Source organism: Aegilops tauschii, chromosome 7, assembly GCF_002575655.3.
Source record: "Aegilops tauschii subsp. strangulata cultivar AL8/78 chromosome 7, Aet v6.0, whole genome shotgun sequence".
Classification (NCBI taxonomy): domain Eukaryota; kingdom Viridiplantae; phylum Streptophyta; class Magnoliopsida; order Poales; family Poaceae; genus Aegilops; species Aegilops tauschii.
Window position 1 is genome coordinate 380,288,846 of NC_053041.3, and position 17,422 is coordinate 380,306,267.

Consider the following 17,422-nt stretch of genomic DNA (forward strand, 5'->3'; position numbering starts at 1 on the left):
GCTGCATCCAGGCACCATGCCAGGATACAGGACTTGTTCTCTAGGCATCCTACTTCATCTTTTCATAGTAGGGGTCGATGATGGCCGAGGCGAGTTTGACCAGGGAGTCCTTCGTGCTGCCCCAGACCCTGTAGTGGTCACGGATTTCGATAAGGTTCTTGCAGGCCAAGCCCGTAACACTGAGCACTTTTACATCGTTGGTGGTATCCACCGTGGCAAACTTGTAGTCAGTGCTGTTGACAAACCTGTTGAAACGGTCGCAAGGTGAAAGTGCAACTATCCCTGGGTGGTTTTGGTAATTCCTAACAACATATAGCTCATTGAGCTAATGCTATTTTAAGGTAAATATTTCAGGAAAGCTCAATGATTGGCATGGCATGGATTAGAAAGTGGACCCCTCAAAATGCTAAGGACAAAAGATTTGCTCAAGCTCAAAGCACAAGACTCTAGATTTTACTTTTAGTGATCCAAGATCACATTGAGTCCATAGGAAAATCCAATACTATTAAAAGAGGGTGAGGTGTTGCTTAATGAGTTACTTGCTCAAAATGCTTAGTGATATGCTCCAAAAACCCTCAACTACTTTCTCATATCCACATATGTCCCAAACCAAAAGTCAAACTCGGCCCCACCGAAACTTTCTATTCGGCGCCACCGAGCTCACTTGACATAGCCACTGCCACAAACCCTAGTCACTTCGGTCTCACCGATAGGGATCTCGGTCTCACCGAGATGGGATTGCAACCTCTCGGTTTCCCTTCGTAACGTTTTGGTCTAACCGAGATGAGCGATCGGTCCCATCGAGATTGCAATGCAAACTCTCTGTTTCCCGTTCGTAACGTTTCGGTCTAACTGAAATGATCGAATTGGTCCCACCGAGTTTGCCTGACCAACTCTCTGTTTGTCTATTACCAAAATCGGTCCCACCGAGTTTGTGTAATCGGTCTCACCGAGATTACGTTATGCCCTAACCCTAATGGAATCGGTCCCACCGAGTTGACATGTCGGTCCCACCGAAAATCCTAACGTTCACATTTTGAACTAAATCGGTTTGACCTAGTTTTATAATTTGGTCCCACCGAGTTTGGTGATTTGTGTGTAACAGTTATATTTTGTGTGGAGGCTATATATACCCCTCCACCCACTCTTCATTCATGGAGAGAGCCATCAGACCATGCCTACACTTCCAACATTCATTTTCTGAGAGAGAACCACCTACACTTGTGTTGAGGTCAAGATATTCCATTCCAACCACATAAATCTTGATCTCTAGCCTTCTCCAAGTTGCTTTCCACTCAAATCATCTTTCCACTAAATCCAAATCTGTGAGAGAGAGTTGAGTGTTGGGGATACTATCATTTGAAGCACAAGAGCAAGGAGTTCATCATCAACACACCATCTATTACCTTTTGGAGAGTGTGTCTCCTAGATTGGCTAGGTGTCACTTGGGAGCCTCCGTCAAGATTGTGGAGTTGAACCAAGGAGTTTGTACGGGCAAGGAGATCGCCTACTTCGTGAAGATCTACCCTAGTGAGGCAAGTCCTTCGTGGGCGATCGCCATGGTGGGATAGACAAGGTTGCTTCTTCGTGGACCCTATATATATATGCATATAGCAGTTGAACACGCAAGGAAAAGCTGTCCACAAGCTGAGCGCGCCGACGGACGCGACAGAGCGCGCCGTGGCGCCTAACGGCGAGCAGAACTTGCCGAGGGACGCGAGCAGAGGACGGCACAGTGATACGTGGCAAATAAGACAAACTGTGCGAGCGATGTCGGAGACATAAAGCACGAATCAGATTAGAGTTGCATGTGCGATACGTGGCATACAGTTGATCCATTCGAGCTATTTGTGATGGAATAAGCCGTGTGTGTTGCGGGCAAACGCTTGCTGGTATATAACCTTAAATTTAACCAAAAAAGTGTTAATGCATGTTACAAAAATTGTATAGCTGGAAACTATGTTCAAATACGAATCCAACGATATAATCTTTGGCGACATGCATTCGTATTTTATTAGTTAAATCCTACTTATAAACCAGGATGGGGGTATAGTAGGTAATTAAATCCCAAACGTTTTCGTATTAACCGTATGTCTACGTGTCCTCTTGTCCTCCTCTCGCACGTCTTGTCACCCCGCTGCCACAGAAGGCTTACAGCCCAAGCTTGCGCAGCGCGCGGGGGCGTTCTTTTGGCCAAACGGTGGCGCCAATGAACCGTCGGTGAGCCTGTTCCCCCGCAACCTCACAGGTTCCCGCGCAAGCTTCCCACCTGACTCGGTGAAATCCCCCAAAATCCCAATGCTTACCGGCGTGCTATAAAAACCCTCACGGCCGGCGAGTCATGCGTCGCATTTTCCCCTCCCTCCATGTAGCTTATCTCGTCTGCTTCTCCCACAATCGCCAATGGTACCGGTCCGTCATCGTTGCTCAGCCACTCCGCCGTCATCAGAGGACAGCTCCAGCTGGGAGGCTACACTGCGGCGGCAGCGTAGTCCCCGGTGTAGTGTAGTGCGCATGGCATCCCCGTTGGGTGTGCGCGGAACACCCACCACACGCTCCACCGCCGCTGCCCGTCGGCAGCCATTGCCGGCCGTCGTTGCCGCCACACCACCGTCGAAAGCCAGGGCCATCTCCCGCTCCGCCGCCGGGGCCCGAAGGCGGGAGGTGGCCGTCGTGGCCACCACCCCACTGCCGGCCACCGTGGCCATCACCCGCTCCGCCACCGCGGCCCGAAGGCGGGAGGTGGTGGTCGTGGCCGCCACCCCATTGTCGGCCGTCGTCGCCGCCAGCCCACCGTCGACCACCAGGATCATCACCCGCTCCGCCACCGCCGCCCGAAGGAGGGAGGCGAAGGTGGAGGCCTACACGTGCGTCAGCGACCCTGCGCGCTACATTGAGTTCCTGCGGGAGGAGGAGGATCGCCTCGTCGAGCATGCAAAGAGCCTTACCGCAGCCGTGGCCGCAGCACATGCCGACGCAGAGGCGAGGAATCAGGAGATCTACGAGCAGTCCGGCCGCTTCAAGAGGGATCGTCTGAACGTGCAGCAGCGGCAGGCACCGTAGTGCATTTGTCCAGCTCGTCGGTAGGCTCCTCCTCCTCCTCTGCCTCTTACTGAGCGCGCTCGGTAGAGGAGAGGCTGTCGGAAGTAGCACAAAGCCCCTCCGTGGTAGTAGTATTTAGGGGCTATTTTGTTCAGTTCATCTGACTATAGATGTGTGGTGGAACTGTACAACATACTTAAAATTAGCTAGTATATATAGTTGAAATAGCTATTTCAGTACGTGGTTGGCAAGAATTGGGGAGAAGTTTGGTCGGTTCAGCTGTCGAGTTGAACTGTTTGTATAAATTAAGAACGACTACTTAATCTATGAATGAAATCTATGCTTAATTACTGAATTTTAGTTGCAACAATTACATAGTGCTAATGATTTCTAGCTGCATATTTTGACAAACCGCAGTGTTACAAGGATTGACAAATGGCAACGTTACTAGATCAACAAATGTAAATCTTTCCAGTTTGACAAATGGCAACATACCCAATATGACAGATGCAAATCTTACTAAATTGTTTGTACGTGGTTGCACACGGGTCATCCAAAACAACCGTTTGTGTTGAAGGGATGCACAAATCCTGCGCTGCTCTCACTTTGCATACGGGTGTTCTGTCTAAAACGATGGCAATCAAGAGCTGCAGAAATCCTGCTCGGCACATTTTCTCTTGGCTTCCTGGGGAAGCTGTCAGTTTGCATATGGGTGTTCTAACTAAAACGTTTGCGATGAGTGTTTTATATTGCAAGCAAGGTGGGCGGCCATGGAAGTCAAAGGGCTCGCTTCCCAGTGAGCCTGCGCAGCGTACAGCTCGCACGCTTCCCGGTGAGCCTACGCACTCGAGGACAGCTTGCACGCCTCTCGGTCAGCCTGCGCATCGGACGGCGCTCGCACGCCTCCCGTTCAGTCAAGGTCAAGCAGCTGTCCGCATGACACCTCCTATAGCCATTAAAACCAAGACACGTGGCGTCATGTGAATGGTTAACAGAATTTTGGATTTACTAGAATTTAAAAACCAGGCATCTCAATGTTTTGCCGACAATCAATGGTGCCCTGGTGTTTGAAATTCATTCCCATTTCTTGCATGGGACCTAAGCATGCACCCAAGGACACATATTTGATTTTTCAACCAATTTATATGCACTAGAGCATGCACATGTAGTTCAAATTTGAATTGTGCACATAAATGCATTGAAAACTTAGTTAATGCATAAAAATGTCCAAACGAACCCTGAAAAATCACAAAAATTCACACAACACTCCTGTTGTTCTATGTTGACACGAGAAAAAAATTTGAAAGCAATAAGAGGCAATGGATATCGTTTCGTCCCCAAAGGTGGGACATTCCCTACCGGAAACCATCATGCTTGTTGTGAGAAGCTCCAGTTTGTGAGAATCATATACCCAAACCTGCCCCAAATGGGACAAAATTTGTACCACGGCATGTTGATACCGCTCCATGAAAGCATGCCAAGTTACATGAATTTCAGACGAGTTTTGGATTTACTAGAATTTAAAAACCAGGCATCTCAATGTTTTGCCGGCAATCAACGGTGCCCTGGTGTTTGAAATTCATTCCCATTTCTTGCATGGGGCCTAAGCATGCACCCAAGGACACATATTTTATTTTTCAACCAATTTATATGCACTCGAGCATGTGCATGTAGTTCAAATTTGAATTATGCACATAAATGCATTGAAAACTCAGTTAATGCATAAAAATGGCCAAATGAACCCTGAAAAATCAAAAAAAATTCACACAACACTCCTGTTGTTCTATGTTGACACGAGAATTTTTTTTGAAAGCAATAAGAGGCAATGTATATCGTTTCGTCCCCAAAGGTGGGACGTTCCCTACCGAAAACCATCATGCTTGTTGTGAGAAGCTCCGGTTTGTGAGAAGCATATACCCAAACCTGCCCCAAATGGGACAAAATTTGTAGCATCAACATGTTGATGCCGCTCCATGATAGCATGCCAAGTTTCATGAATTTCAGACGAGTTTTGGATTTACTAGAATTTAAAAACCAAGCATCTCAATGTTTTGCCGGCAATCAACGGTGCCCTGGTGTTTGAAATTCATTCCCATTTCTTGCATGGGACGTAAGCATGCACCCAAGGACACAGATTTGATTTTTTAACCAATTTATATGCACTGGAGAATGTGCATGTAGTTCAAATTTGAACTATGCACATAAAATGCCTGGAAAACCCAGTTAATACATAAAATTGTCCAAACGAACCCCGAAAAATCACAAAAATTCACACAACACTCCTATTGTTCTATGTTGACACGAGAAAAAAATTTAAAGCAATACGAGGCAATGGATATCGTTTCGTCCCCAAAGGTGGCACGTTCCGTACCAAAACCATCACGCTTGTTGTGAGAAGCTCCGGTTTGTGAGAAGCTTATACCCAAACCTGCCCCAAATGCGACAAAATTTTTACCACGACATGTTGATGCCGCTTCATGATAACATGCCAAGTTTCATGAATTTCAGACAAGTTTTCGATTTACTAGAATTTAAAAACCAGGTATCTCAATGTTTTGCCGGCAATCAACGGTGCCCTGGTGTTTGAAATTCATTCCAATTTCTTGCATGGGACCTAAGCATGCACCCAAGGACACAAATTTGATTTTTCAACCAATTTATATGCACTGGAGAATGTGCATGTAGTTCAAATTTGAATTATGCACATAAAATGCCTGGAAAACCCAGTTAATGTATAAAAATGTCCAAACGAACCCCAAAAAATTTCAAAATTGAACACAACACTCTTGTTGTTCTATGTTGACACTCGAAATTTTTTGAAAGCAATAAGAGGCAACGGATATCGTTTCGTCCCCAAAGGTGGCACGTTCCCTACCGAAACCATCACACTTGTTGTGAGAAGCTCTGGTTTGTGAGAAGCTTATACCCAAACTTGCCCCAAATGGGACAATTTTTTTACCACGACATGTTTATGCCGCTCCATGATAGCATGCCAAGTTTCATGAATTTCAGACGAGTTTTGGATTTACTAGAATTTAAAAACCAGGTATGTCAATGTTTTACCGGCAATCAACGGTGCCCTGGTGTTTGAAATTCATTCCAATTTCTTGCATGGGACCTAAGCATGCAACCAAGGACACATATTTGATTTTCAAATTAGTTTATATGCACTGGAGCATGTCCATGTAGTTCAAATTTGAATTATGTGCATAAAATGCTTGGAAAACCCAGTTAATGTATAAAAATGTACAAAAGAAACCCTGAATAATTCCAATTTTTTTGACGACACACCTATAGTTGCATGTTCACTGCAGATAAAAGTTCTAACAATTAAAACACCATCCTTTGTAGTTGTGACCCCATTACATAATTCAAATGATCAAGACGATAAATCAAGTAGATCGCACACAGTTTATTATCACCAACCGTGTGAGATGCAACACAAAATATCTTGGAGCACCGTCGGTGTATAGTACGCCTATGGCTTACGAGAGAAGGTGCGTCGGCTATAGTCCACAGCCAGCATGTCAAGCACACTAGCTCACTCCCCAAATATCATTTCACTATTCATTCATCACCGGTGAAAGATGGGGACGTGGACCCACGTCGTGAGGGCAACTTCGGTGGCCCACTCCGGCGAGAGCGCGGCCGCAGCCGCCAGGCCCGTGCTAACAAGCTTCGTGGGGGCGACCGCAATCTACGTCCGGGCGGCCAAGGCAGCCCAAACGACCGCTATTGCTTCTCAGGAGGCGGCGGCAGCATCTGCCTTGGGGATAGCAACTGGCGAGAACGACACAGTAGCTGTCCGTTCCGCAGCGGCGACCTTAGCCCTGATGGAGGCCGCCACCACCATGTCGAGGCCATCCACGCCCAGCTCGTGGCGGTCACCGCACAAATCGAATGAAGCTTCTCCGCCAACGGTCGGCAACCCACGGCCGAAGAGCTGGCAATCGCCGAGAGAGTTTGAGCAGCCATCCATTCCTTCGCGGCATACCTTGCCACGACAGAGCCCGCCAGAGCCCAGATCGCGGCCGCCCACACCCAGCTCGTGGCGGCCTATTCCAAAGATATGGCAGACGCAGATGGCGAGATGCTTGCCGAGTATGGTGCAATTGATGCCATGGAGCCCTTTCCCCAGCAGATCGTCGGGCGTGAGCTGGACATGGAGGCGGCGGCGGAGATCGACGAGCACCAGCCGTAGTAGTACTCTTTGTTTTGTTTAATTAAGAGCGCTGGTCTTTAATTTGTTAGAGTAATGTTTAGGTCAGCTAGCTCTGTTTAATTGTTGAACTTGCTCGATTAAGAAGTTAGTCTCCTTTGTGTACCCAAATTATGCAATGACGTATATGACCACTGTAACCAGGGAAATTCGAACCAAAATTTTTGACGTTCAAACTCAACACACACGGGTTAAGCTGTCTAAATCGTTTGTGATGTTCACATATCGTACACAGTTCTGAATAAGGGACCGTGTCTGATGACACTTTGCGCGCAAGTTTTTTGGCTGAAGCGATTCCAAATTTTCGGCTTCCGTGGAAATATCTACCTCCCCGCCCCTCCCCCTTACCAAAAGCCACATTTCCCCTCTTTCCGCCTTCCTTTCCAAGTTGAAACCTTCACTCCTTGCTTCCAGCGCAGCCGCCTCCTTGCCGGCGACTCTCCTTCACGTTGCTCGGCCTCGCCTTTCCGGGCAGGTAATCCACACCCGACCCCCATCCTCCTCCTTCCACATCCCACATGCCCCAACCGCCGGCGCGAGCGTGACACCTTCCACCCAAATCACCGACCCCTCCACCAAATAAGCGCCGGCCTAAGCCATGGTGCACTCACTATAGCCAGGACCTCAAGGAGCATTTGGCAGCGGAGAAGCAAATCGTGGCCGCACGCACGGATGAGGTCGCGATGGCTGCCATTCGTGCTGACCCCAAGATCTTGAAGGAGCACCTTGCCATTTGCTAGCTATGCCGGTTAAGCATGCTCGGTTTACCCGTTGTGTGTGCTGCTCCTGCCTTTCCTTCACAAATTCTAGTGAATTGTGCTATCTAATTTTACCATGCAATCTGTTGCTCTAGTGTATATGTTCTATATGTTGTACAGTGTGGTGCTCACTTATTAACTGTTTTGTTAATTAGTTGTCGTCTTCAGTTAATTGTTTGGTTGAATTCTACAAATGTGATGTTCAATTCTTCAGGCTGCAATTTTGTATTGTCTTCCATGTGAGAAATAAATCGAATTTATCTTTACAAAATACATGAGAAACGAATACAATTGCTATCTTTCCAAGTTGTCAAGCATGCTTGGTTTGGTTATACATTATGCAATGTGGTACTCAGTTAACGTTTGGTTCATTTGTGTTGTGGTGTTTAGTTAACTATTTGGTTCAATTCTGCAATGCGATGTTCAATAGTTGTGGGTGCATTCTGTTATTGTATACCATGTGAGGAATAAATTGAATTTGGCTATAGTAAATACATGAGAAACAAATACAATTGCTACAACTGGTTGTAGTTAACTGTTTGGTTAACTGTCTGATCTTCTATTAGGAGTATGTTATATTGTGCAATGTGGTGCTCAGTTAATGTTTGGTTCATTTGTTGTGGTGTTTAGTTAACTGCTTGGTTCAATTCTGCAATGCGATGTCCAATTGTCGTGGGTAGACTTTTGTATTGTTGTGCATGTGAGGAATAAACCAAATTTGGCTGCACTTAATACATGAGAAACATATACAAGTGCTATATTTCCTAGTTGTTAATCATGCTTTGTTTGGATAAATGGGTTTTCCGTGTGGCTTGAATTAATCTGATGAATCTGCAATGTGATTATTTTCCATCAACATATTTTACTGATAGCATGCGAACCCTTACTTAACCTGATGACTAACTACCTTATATGTGCTGCAGGGAAACAATGGGAAGCACTAAGGTTTACAATTGAGGTTAGCACGTGCATGGTCCGTTGTCTAATAGCATATTATTGTGCAATTGCAGGAACCATTCTAATATTTAGGTTTTTAACAATTTGGTCTTGCACATGTAGGTCATGCTGTCAGAGGTTTTGACCCACTATTCGACCCTTTTTGCATATGGGGAAATGAGTTGTCCATGAATTTCAGTCAAGTCAAGAAACTTAGAATGATTGTTAGGATAAAGAAATTAGCGAGAAAAAACAACAAGATCTTTGTCTGCACAATGAACAAGACATCAGTTCACTACAGGATGGTACTAACTATTATACCTTGCCTTTTTTATTCCTTTGCCCCATTTCCAATATAGAGAAGATATTTATGCACATCCTTGTTTTCAGGCCTTTCCAAAGCAGTTCACTGATGATTACCTCTCAAACCACCTGTATGGTCAGGAGGTGAGGAAGGTATTCATACAACACCCACGGTTCAATATTGAAGTGTTCCTGAAGAGGACGAAGGATGGACGGTCAATCATCCACAGGCACTGGCCTAAAGTTACAAAGACCTTCAACATCAATAAAGGCTCAATATTCGCCTTTCGCTTCAGCAGTTTTCCAGATGAGATACATCTGTCTATGTACCGTCTATGATGCTAATTTCGAAAGGTTATAGATGTTGCAGGTGAAACTTGGTCCTGGTGTAGTTGTGTAATGGGGTAGCTGAGTGCTGAAGCTATATGATGTTGTACTCTGATGTATTTCAATTATGAAAATGAAATATATTGTGTGCTTAATATGAAATGTCAATTAGATTAATAAATGGATTATGAATAATCAGATAATTAGCCTGCTAATGGCGAATTAGCCTGCTAATTGTGTTTTGCTATTGCAAACGGTTGTTGAAAAAATACCGTGGGCGATGACCTCAGGCAACGCACACAGTTTCTAGGAATAAACCGTGTTGGATCAATGAACAATCACACACGACTTTCTCTTGAAAACTGTTTGCGTTAGGCCACCTTGCGCAAACGTTTACCACATAAAAACTGTGTGTGATGGACAGCCTTTGCCACACAGTTTCTTCCACGGACCATGTGTGATATATTCAATAACGCAAACGATTTAACGGGAGAAATTGTGTGTGATGTACCTGTGAGCGGAAACGTTTTCCTTGGAGCGACTGTGTGGGATGTACATACGAACGGAAACGTTTAGCGGGGACTGACTATGTGGGATGTACTTGCGACTGGAAACAATTTCGCCGTATAATTGTATTTTTTAGCTCTACTGTACGTATTTCCGTATTTGAGCGCTCGCCGATCGCACACGACCTCATTTTGCCGAACGTGTGTGTCAGGAGGGCATATCCCCGACGGTTTCTGGGTCGTGTGGGAAGGACCCCCCTATCGCTCACACTCACTTGGCGACGGTTCCAAATGCCGTCGCGAAAAGGGGTTAAAAACCATTTGTTTAGGAGCTCGCTGTACTAGTGTTCTATTTACTTTTATGCAATTTTTATTTTCATTATGAGGCTCCATCTTCTCTTATAAAGCACCAACTAGGGAACACTATTGTCATACTTGTGCATTGGATGTAGCTAATATTTGAGTGTGTTTCATGAATGGATCGATGATTGAGCATAATGGGATAGGGATAACTTTCTTTAGTGTTGATATTTTGAAAGACATGGTTGCTTGATGATATGCTTGAGTATTGAGGTCTTCATGTCAAATTATAGACTATTACTTTGAATCATTTAAAGTCCAAATGTCTATGCTACTAAAGAAAAGATTATGTGATGAACATGTTAGGTAGCATTCCACATCAAAAATTCTGTTTTTATCATTTACCTACTCGAGGATGAGCAGGAATTAAGCTTGGGGATGCTTGATACGTCTTCACCGTATCTATAATTTTTTATTGTTCCATACTATTAAAGTATCAATCTTGGATATTTTATATACATTTACAAGCAACTTTATATCATTTTTTGGGACTAACCTATTAACCTAGTGCCCAGTGCTAGTTGCTGTTTTTGCTTCTTTTTGGTTTCAGCGAATATCAGTACCAAACAAAGTTCAATCGCCATGAAACTTTTTGGAGATTTTCTTCTAGACATAAGGAGCACTAGAAGCTTTGGGAGAAGATCGACGTCCAAGCATGGGCCCACAACCCACCAGGGCGCACCCAGGGGGGTAGGCGTGCCCTTATGGGTTGTGGGCCCCTGAGGCTCCTTTTGACCTACCTCCGCCTCTATAAGTACTATAATATCCCAAAACCCTCTGGGGAGTCCACGAAATACTTTTTCCGCCGCCGCAAGTTCCAGAACCACGAGATACAATCTAGAGGACTTTTTCGGCACCTTGCCGGAGGGGGAAACAATCACGGAGGGGTTCTTCATCATCCTTGTTCCCCCTCCGATGATACGTGAGTAGTTTACCATAGACCTGTGGGTCCGTAGTTAGTATCTATATGGCTTCTTCTCTCTCGATGTTCTTCAATACAATGTTCTCCTTGATGTTCTTGGAGTTCTATCCGATGTAATTCTTTTTGCAGTGTGTTTGTTGAGATCCGATGAATTGTGAGTTTATGATCAGATCTATCCATGAATATTATTTGGGTTTTCTCTGAACACTTTTATGCATGATTAATATAGCCTCGTATTTCTTCTCCAATTTATTGGTTTGGTTTGGCGAACTAGATTGATTTATCTTGCCATGGGAAGAGGTGCTTTGTGATGGGTTCGATCTTGCGGTGCTCAATCCCAGTGACAGAAAGGGACACGACACATATGTATCATTGCTATTAAGGGTAAAGATATGGGTTTCATTCATACGTGAGTTTATCTTGCCTACATCATGTCGTCTTGCCTAATGCATTACTCAGTTTTCCATGAACTTAATACACTAGATGCATACTAGATAGCGGTCGATGTGTGGAGTAATAGTAGTAAATGCAGAATCATTTTGGTCTACTAATCTTGGACATGATGCCTATGCATGATCATTGCCTTGGATATCATCATAATTATTTGCCTTTCTATCAATTGCTCAACAGTAATTTGTTTACCCACCATATGCTATTTTCTCGAGAGAAGCCTCTAGTGAAAACTATGGCCCCCGGGTCTATCTTTTATTATACAAAAATCCTAAAAATACCTTGCTGCAATTTTCTTTTATTTATTTTATTTTGCAATTTAGTTAGACTATTTATTAAATCCTATACAATTTAATCTTGCTCGTAACCGTTGAGGGATTGACAATCCCTTTAGACGTTGGGTTGTGTAGCGACCAGACCTCAAACAGTCTAGTCTCCGTGCATCAGTGTCATCCCTGGATCGGTAATGCTGACACGCATAGTACTTTGAAGGATTTATAAGAGAGTAGCAATCACACACTTATTACATCGAATAGTTCAAGAGAACTCAATACAAATAAATATGGCTTAAGTCCATCTAAAAATGATAACAACGGAACGCTTGGAAGATAAAGTGAGTCCATCAACTCCAACGGCATCACTGAGTATAAGACCACGACCTAAGGCTCCTTACTCGTCGTCTGAAAAGTCTGCAACATGATACGTTGCAGCCCGAAAATGGGTCAGCACATCGAATATGCTGGCAATGTAACACATAGAGAGTAATGAACAGAATAATGCTATCACTACATGCATATTTGGGTGGTGGAAAGCTCTATGGTTACAGTTTTGCGAAAAGCCAAATTTTCCCTACCACAAAGGAATAAATTTTATTTAACTATCATGGTGGTTGTTAAACATTGAGAAGGTACCTCCAACTCAATCCCAATTAAGAACATGATTAACCCAATCAAATTAAATTAAGTAACATGATGATGAGATTCACATGATAATCCAAGAACTAGATACTCAAGATGTCCATAACCGGGGACACGGCTAACCATGATTAGATTGTACACTCTGCAGAGGTTTGCGCACTCTTCCCCACAAGACTCGATCGCCTCCGCTTGATTTCTCGCACTACACGGTGTTTGAGAAACGGATGACCGAGACACAGTCTTTCAGAAACAATACTCTTTACTCCGGGTGGACAGTTACACCTACTTTCCCCTACATCTGCTAGCCCACCTCTTCAAGAGGTCATGTAACCTACTCAACTATGCTAGAGCCCATAATAGCTTGTGGCTGCACACGGAAGTTTCTAGCATGAATAATCTCATGATCCCTTTGAGTCTGGGTGGCGGTCCATAGGATGATCACACGGGTACTCCGGGATATCCAAAAATACAGGCAACACTGGGTTCTCCAGGTGCCTCAATCCACCCCCACCTTAAGTTGATCCATTAATTAACAATCTCACATCTATCATGAAATACACTCAAACCCAATCGACGTCTACGAGCATAGCATAGCAATATAAGCAAACGTAGAAGTAACTCCCAAAGGTTTGATAGTAAACAGGGCAATAGGTACTACCTTATCTACTTCCCAAAACCCACATATTAATCAGATCCTAATCTTGCAATAGTTTGAGGATTGATCTAATGCAATAAAACTGGGTGGTAAAGAGGTATGATCAAAGTGTTACTTGCCTTGCTGATGTTTCGTGAAACCTAGAGACTCGTAGTAGCACGCTTCGCACTCCGGGTACTCTATCGCAAACAAACAATACATACATAAGCAATCAAGCAAGTGTACATGAATAAAACTCAAAATAAGAGATCTAACCAGAAAGTTCAACTTAAGAACTCCGGTTTGCAAAAAGAATCAAATCGAACGAAGCAACGAAACTCAAACGGCGAAAGAAACAAGCTTGGTTTACTAATCTGGACCTAAGTCAAATTTTACAGTAGCAAAAACTTGTTTGAGTTGCTTAAACAGAAAGAGGGTTTCGAGATGAAACTCTAGGCGCTAGAATCGCCTGATTCCGATAAACGAGCAAAAAGTTAAACTGAAACGAAAATCGGATCAGAAATTGCGATCGAAAATAATCGCGGAAAATCTGAGAAAAAGAAAAACAGACGAACAGGCTAACGAACGAACGTTCGCTGTCTGCAGTTAAACAACGAAAACCGTTCGTTAAAACGAACGTACGGACGAACGTCCGCAAAATAAATAAACCCAAAAAAATAAACCGAACCGATCTAAACAAAACCGAAACTAGGGTTTACGAAATAAAACCGATCGGTTTTATAAAAAAACCGGTGGCTACCTCTAACTCCGGCGAACGGCTCCGGCGGCGGTGGTTGGCGGCGATGGGTGGCGGCGCGGCGCGGAGTGGCGGCGCGGAGGCGCGGGTGGCGGCGGCGGCGCCGGTCGGGCCGCGGTGGCGCGGATCCGGAGGCGGCGGCGGATCGGCTAAGGTGCCGGGGTTGCGGCTTATAAAGGCCGGCCCGAGGAGTCCCGCTCGGGTATGGCCCGGAGTCGGTTGACCCTTTTTTTAATAATTCGGACGTGCAGAAAAATTAAGAAAAGAAATACTAAACGGACTCCAAAAATCCCGAAATAAATTTTCCCCGTCCTCTAAAAATAAGCCGGACAAGATGAACATTTATTTGGGCCTAAAATGCAATTTTGAAAAATGCGTATTTTTCCTAAATCAAATAAAATCCAAATAAAATCAAATATTTGTTTTTAATATTTTTCCTCCAATATTTCATTATTTGTGGAGAAGTCATATTATCTCCTCTCATATATTTTGATATGAACTAATTAAAACAAATGATCCTATTTTCAAAATTTGAGAAAACCCAAATATGAAAATAACGAGATCCCCAACTCTCTCCGTGGGTCCTTGAGTTGCGTAGAATTTCTAGGGTCGCAAAACAAAATGCAATAAAATATGATATGCAAGAATGATCTATGTATAACATTCCAAATTGAAAATTTGGGATGTTACAAACCTACCCCCCTTAAGATGAATCTCGCCCTCGAGATTCGGGTTGGCTAGAAAATAGGTGAGAGTGGTCCTTCCGTAGATCTTCCTCTCGCTCCCAGGTGGCTTCATCCTCGGTATGGTGACTCCACTGAACTTTGCAAAACTTGATAACCTTGCTGCGGGTGACTCGGCTGGCATATTCGAGAATCTTGACTGGTTTCTCCTCATAGGTCAAATCGCTATCCAGCCGAATCGCTTCCAATGGCACTGTATCTCTCAGTGGTATCTCAGCCATCTCTGCGGGGCACTTCTTCAGCTGAGAAACATGGAACACATCGTGAACTCCCAACAATCCTCCGGGCAATTCCAACTTGTAAGCAACTTCACCCATACGCTCCAAAACTTTGTATGGTCCTACAAAACGTGGCGCTAACTTTCCCTTAACTCCAAAGCGCTTCACTCCTCGAAGTGGTGATACTCGAAGATAAACTCTGTCTCCGACTTCGTAAACTGTCTCCTTGCGTTTAGAATCCGCATAACTCTTCTGCCCGGACTGGGCTACCTTGAGCCTATCGCGAATCAACTTCACTTTTCGTTCAGACTCTTTAATCAAATCTGGTCCAAACAACTGGCGGTCTCCAACTTCGTCCCACAACAACGGTGTCCTGCACCTCCTTCCGTACAGAGCTTCGAAAGGGGCCATCTTCAAACTGGATTGATAACTGTGGTTATAAGAGAACTCTGCATATGGCAAATTGTCGTCCCAACTAGATTCATAATCTGGCGCACAAGCTCTCTGCATGTCCTCCAAAATCTGATTGACACTCTCCGTCTGTCCGTCTGTCTGTGGATGAAAGGCTGTACTGAACTCTAGCCTGGTACCCAAAGTCTCATGCAACTGATTCCAAAACTTTGAAGTAAACTGGGTTCCTCTATCTGATACAATGGTCCTCGGAACTCCATGCAGACATACGATCCTGGTCATGTATATTCTTTGCCAACTTAGCACTTGTTTAAGTGGTCTTTACTGGGATGAAATGAGCTACCTTCATCAAACGATCGACTACAACCCATATCGAGACATAGCCTGAATGAGTCCTGGGCAATCCTGTGATAAAATCCATGCCTAGCTTATCCCACTTCCATTCGGGTATCGGCAATGGTTGTAACAATCCTGCTGGCTTCTGATGCTCTGCCTTTACTCTCTGACATACATCACAAACTGCTACATACTCCGCAATATCCTTCTTCATTCTGGTCCACCAGAAACTGTCCTTTAAATCCAGGTACATCTTGGTATTCCCTGGGTGAATCGAATATGGTGAATCATGGGCCTCTTGCAAGATCAACTTCCTGATCTCCGGATCATTGGCCACATAAACGCGGTCCTCAAACCATAAGGTATCGTGCTCATCCTCACGAAATCCCTTGGCTTTTCCTTTACTCATCCTTTCCTTTATCTCGGCAATTTCCTTGTCTGTCTTCTGAGCTTCTCTGATCTTATCCATCAAAGTAGACTGAATCTCCAATGCTGCTACATAGCCTCTCGGAACTATTTCCAAACATAGTTCACGAAGATCTTCTGCTAACTCCTTGGGTAACTCTCTGGTCATGAGTGTGTTGACATGGCTCTTGCAGCTCAACACATCGGCTACTATGTTGGCCTTCCCTGGGTGATAATCCAATCTCATATCATAATCCTTAATGAGCTCCAACCATCTCCTTTGCCTGAGATTCAACTCCTTCTGCGTGAAAATGTACTTCAAACTCTTGTGATCCGTGTACACCTCACAATGGTTTCCGATGAGAAAATGTCTCCACGTCTTCAACGCATGTACTACGGCTACTAAGTCCAAATCATGTGTAGCATAATTCAACTCATGGGGTTTAAGTTGTCGTGAGGCATATGAAACAACTCTTCCTCTTGCATTAGCACTGCTCCAAGTCCTCGACGAGAAGCGTCACAATATACTTCATAATCCTTGCGTTGATCTGGCAAAATCAACACTGGCGTTGTAACCAAACGTTTCTTCAACTCCTGGAAACTAGCCTCACATTCCTCAGTCCATTTGAATTTGGTGTCCTTCTTCAACAACTCCGTCATAGGCTTTGCAGTCTTCGAGAAATTCTCGATGAATCTCCGGAAATATCCTGCGACTCCCAGAAAACTCCGGATTTCTCCAACGGTCGTGGGTGACTCCCAATTTGTCACAGTGTTAACCTTGGTGGGATCTACTGCTATTCCTTCTCCGGATATAACATGTCCAAGGAATCCAACTTCCTTCAACCAAAACTCGCACTTGCAGAACTTGGCATATAACTGATGTTCTCTAAGCTTTCCAAGTACCAAACGCAAATGCTCCTTATGCTCTTCTTCATTCTTCGAATAGACCAGAATATCATCAATGAACACTACGACGAACTTATCCAAAAACTCCATAAACACTTTGTTCATCATGTTCATGAAATAGGCGGGTGCGTTAGTCAGGCCAAATGACATAACGGTGTACTCATATAGCCCATACCTTGTGGTAAAAGCTGTCTTGGGTATATCCTGCTCTCGAATCTTCAACTGGTGGTATCCTGATCGCAAATCAATCTTGGAAAATACTTTAGCTCCTT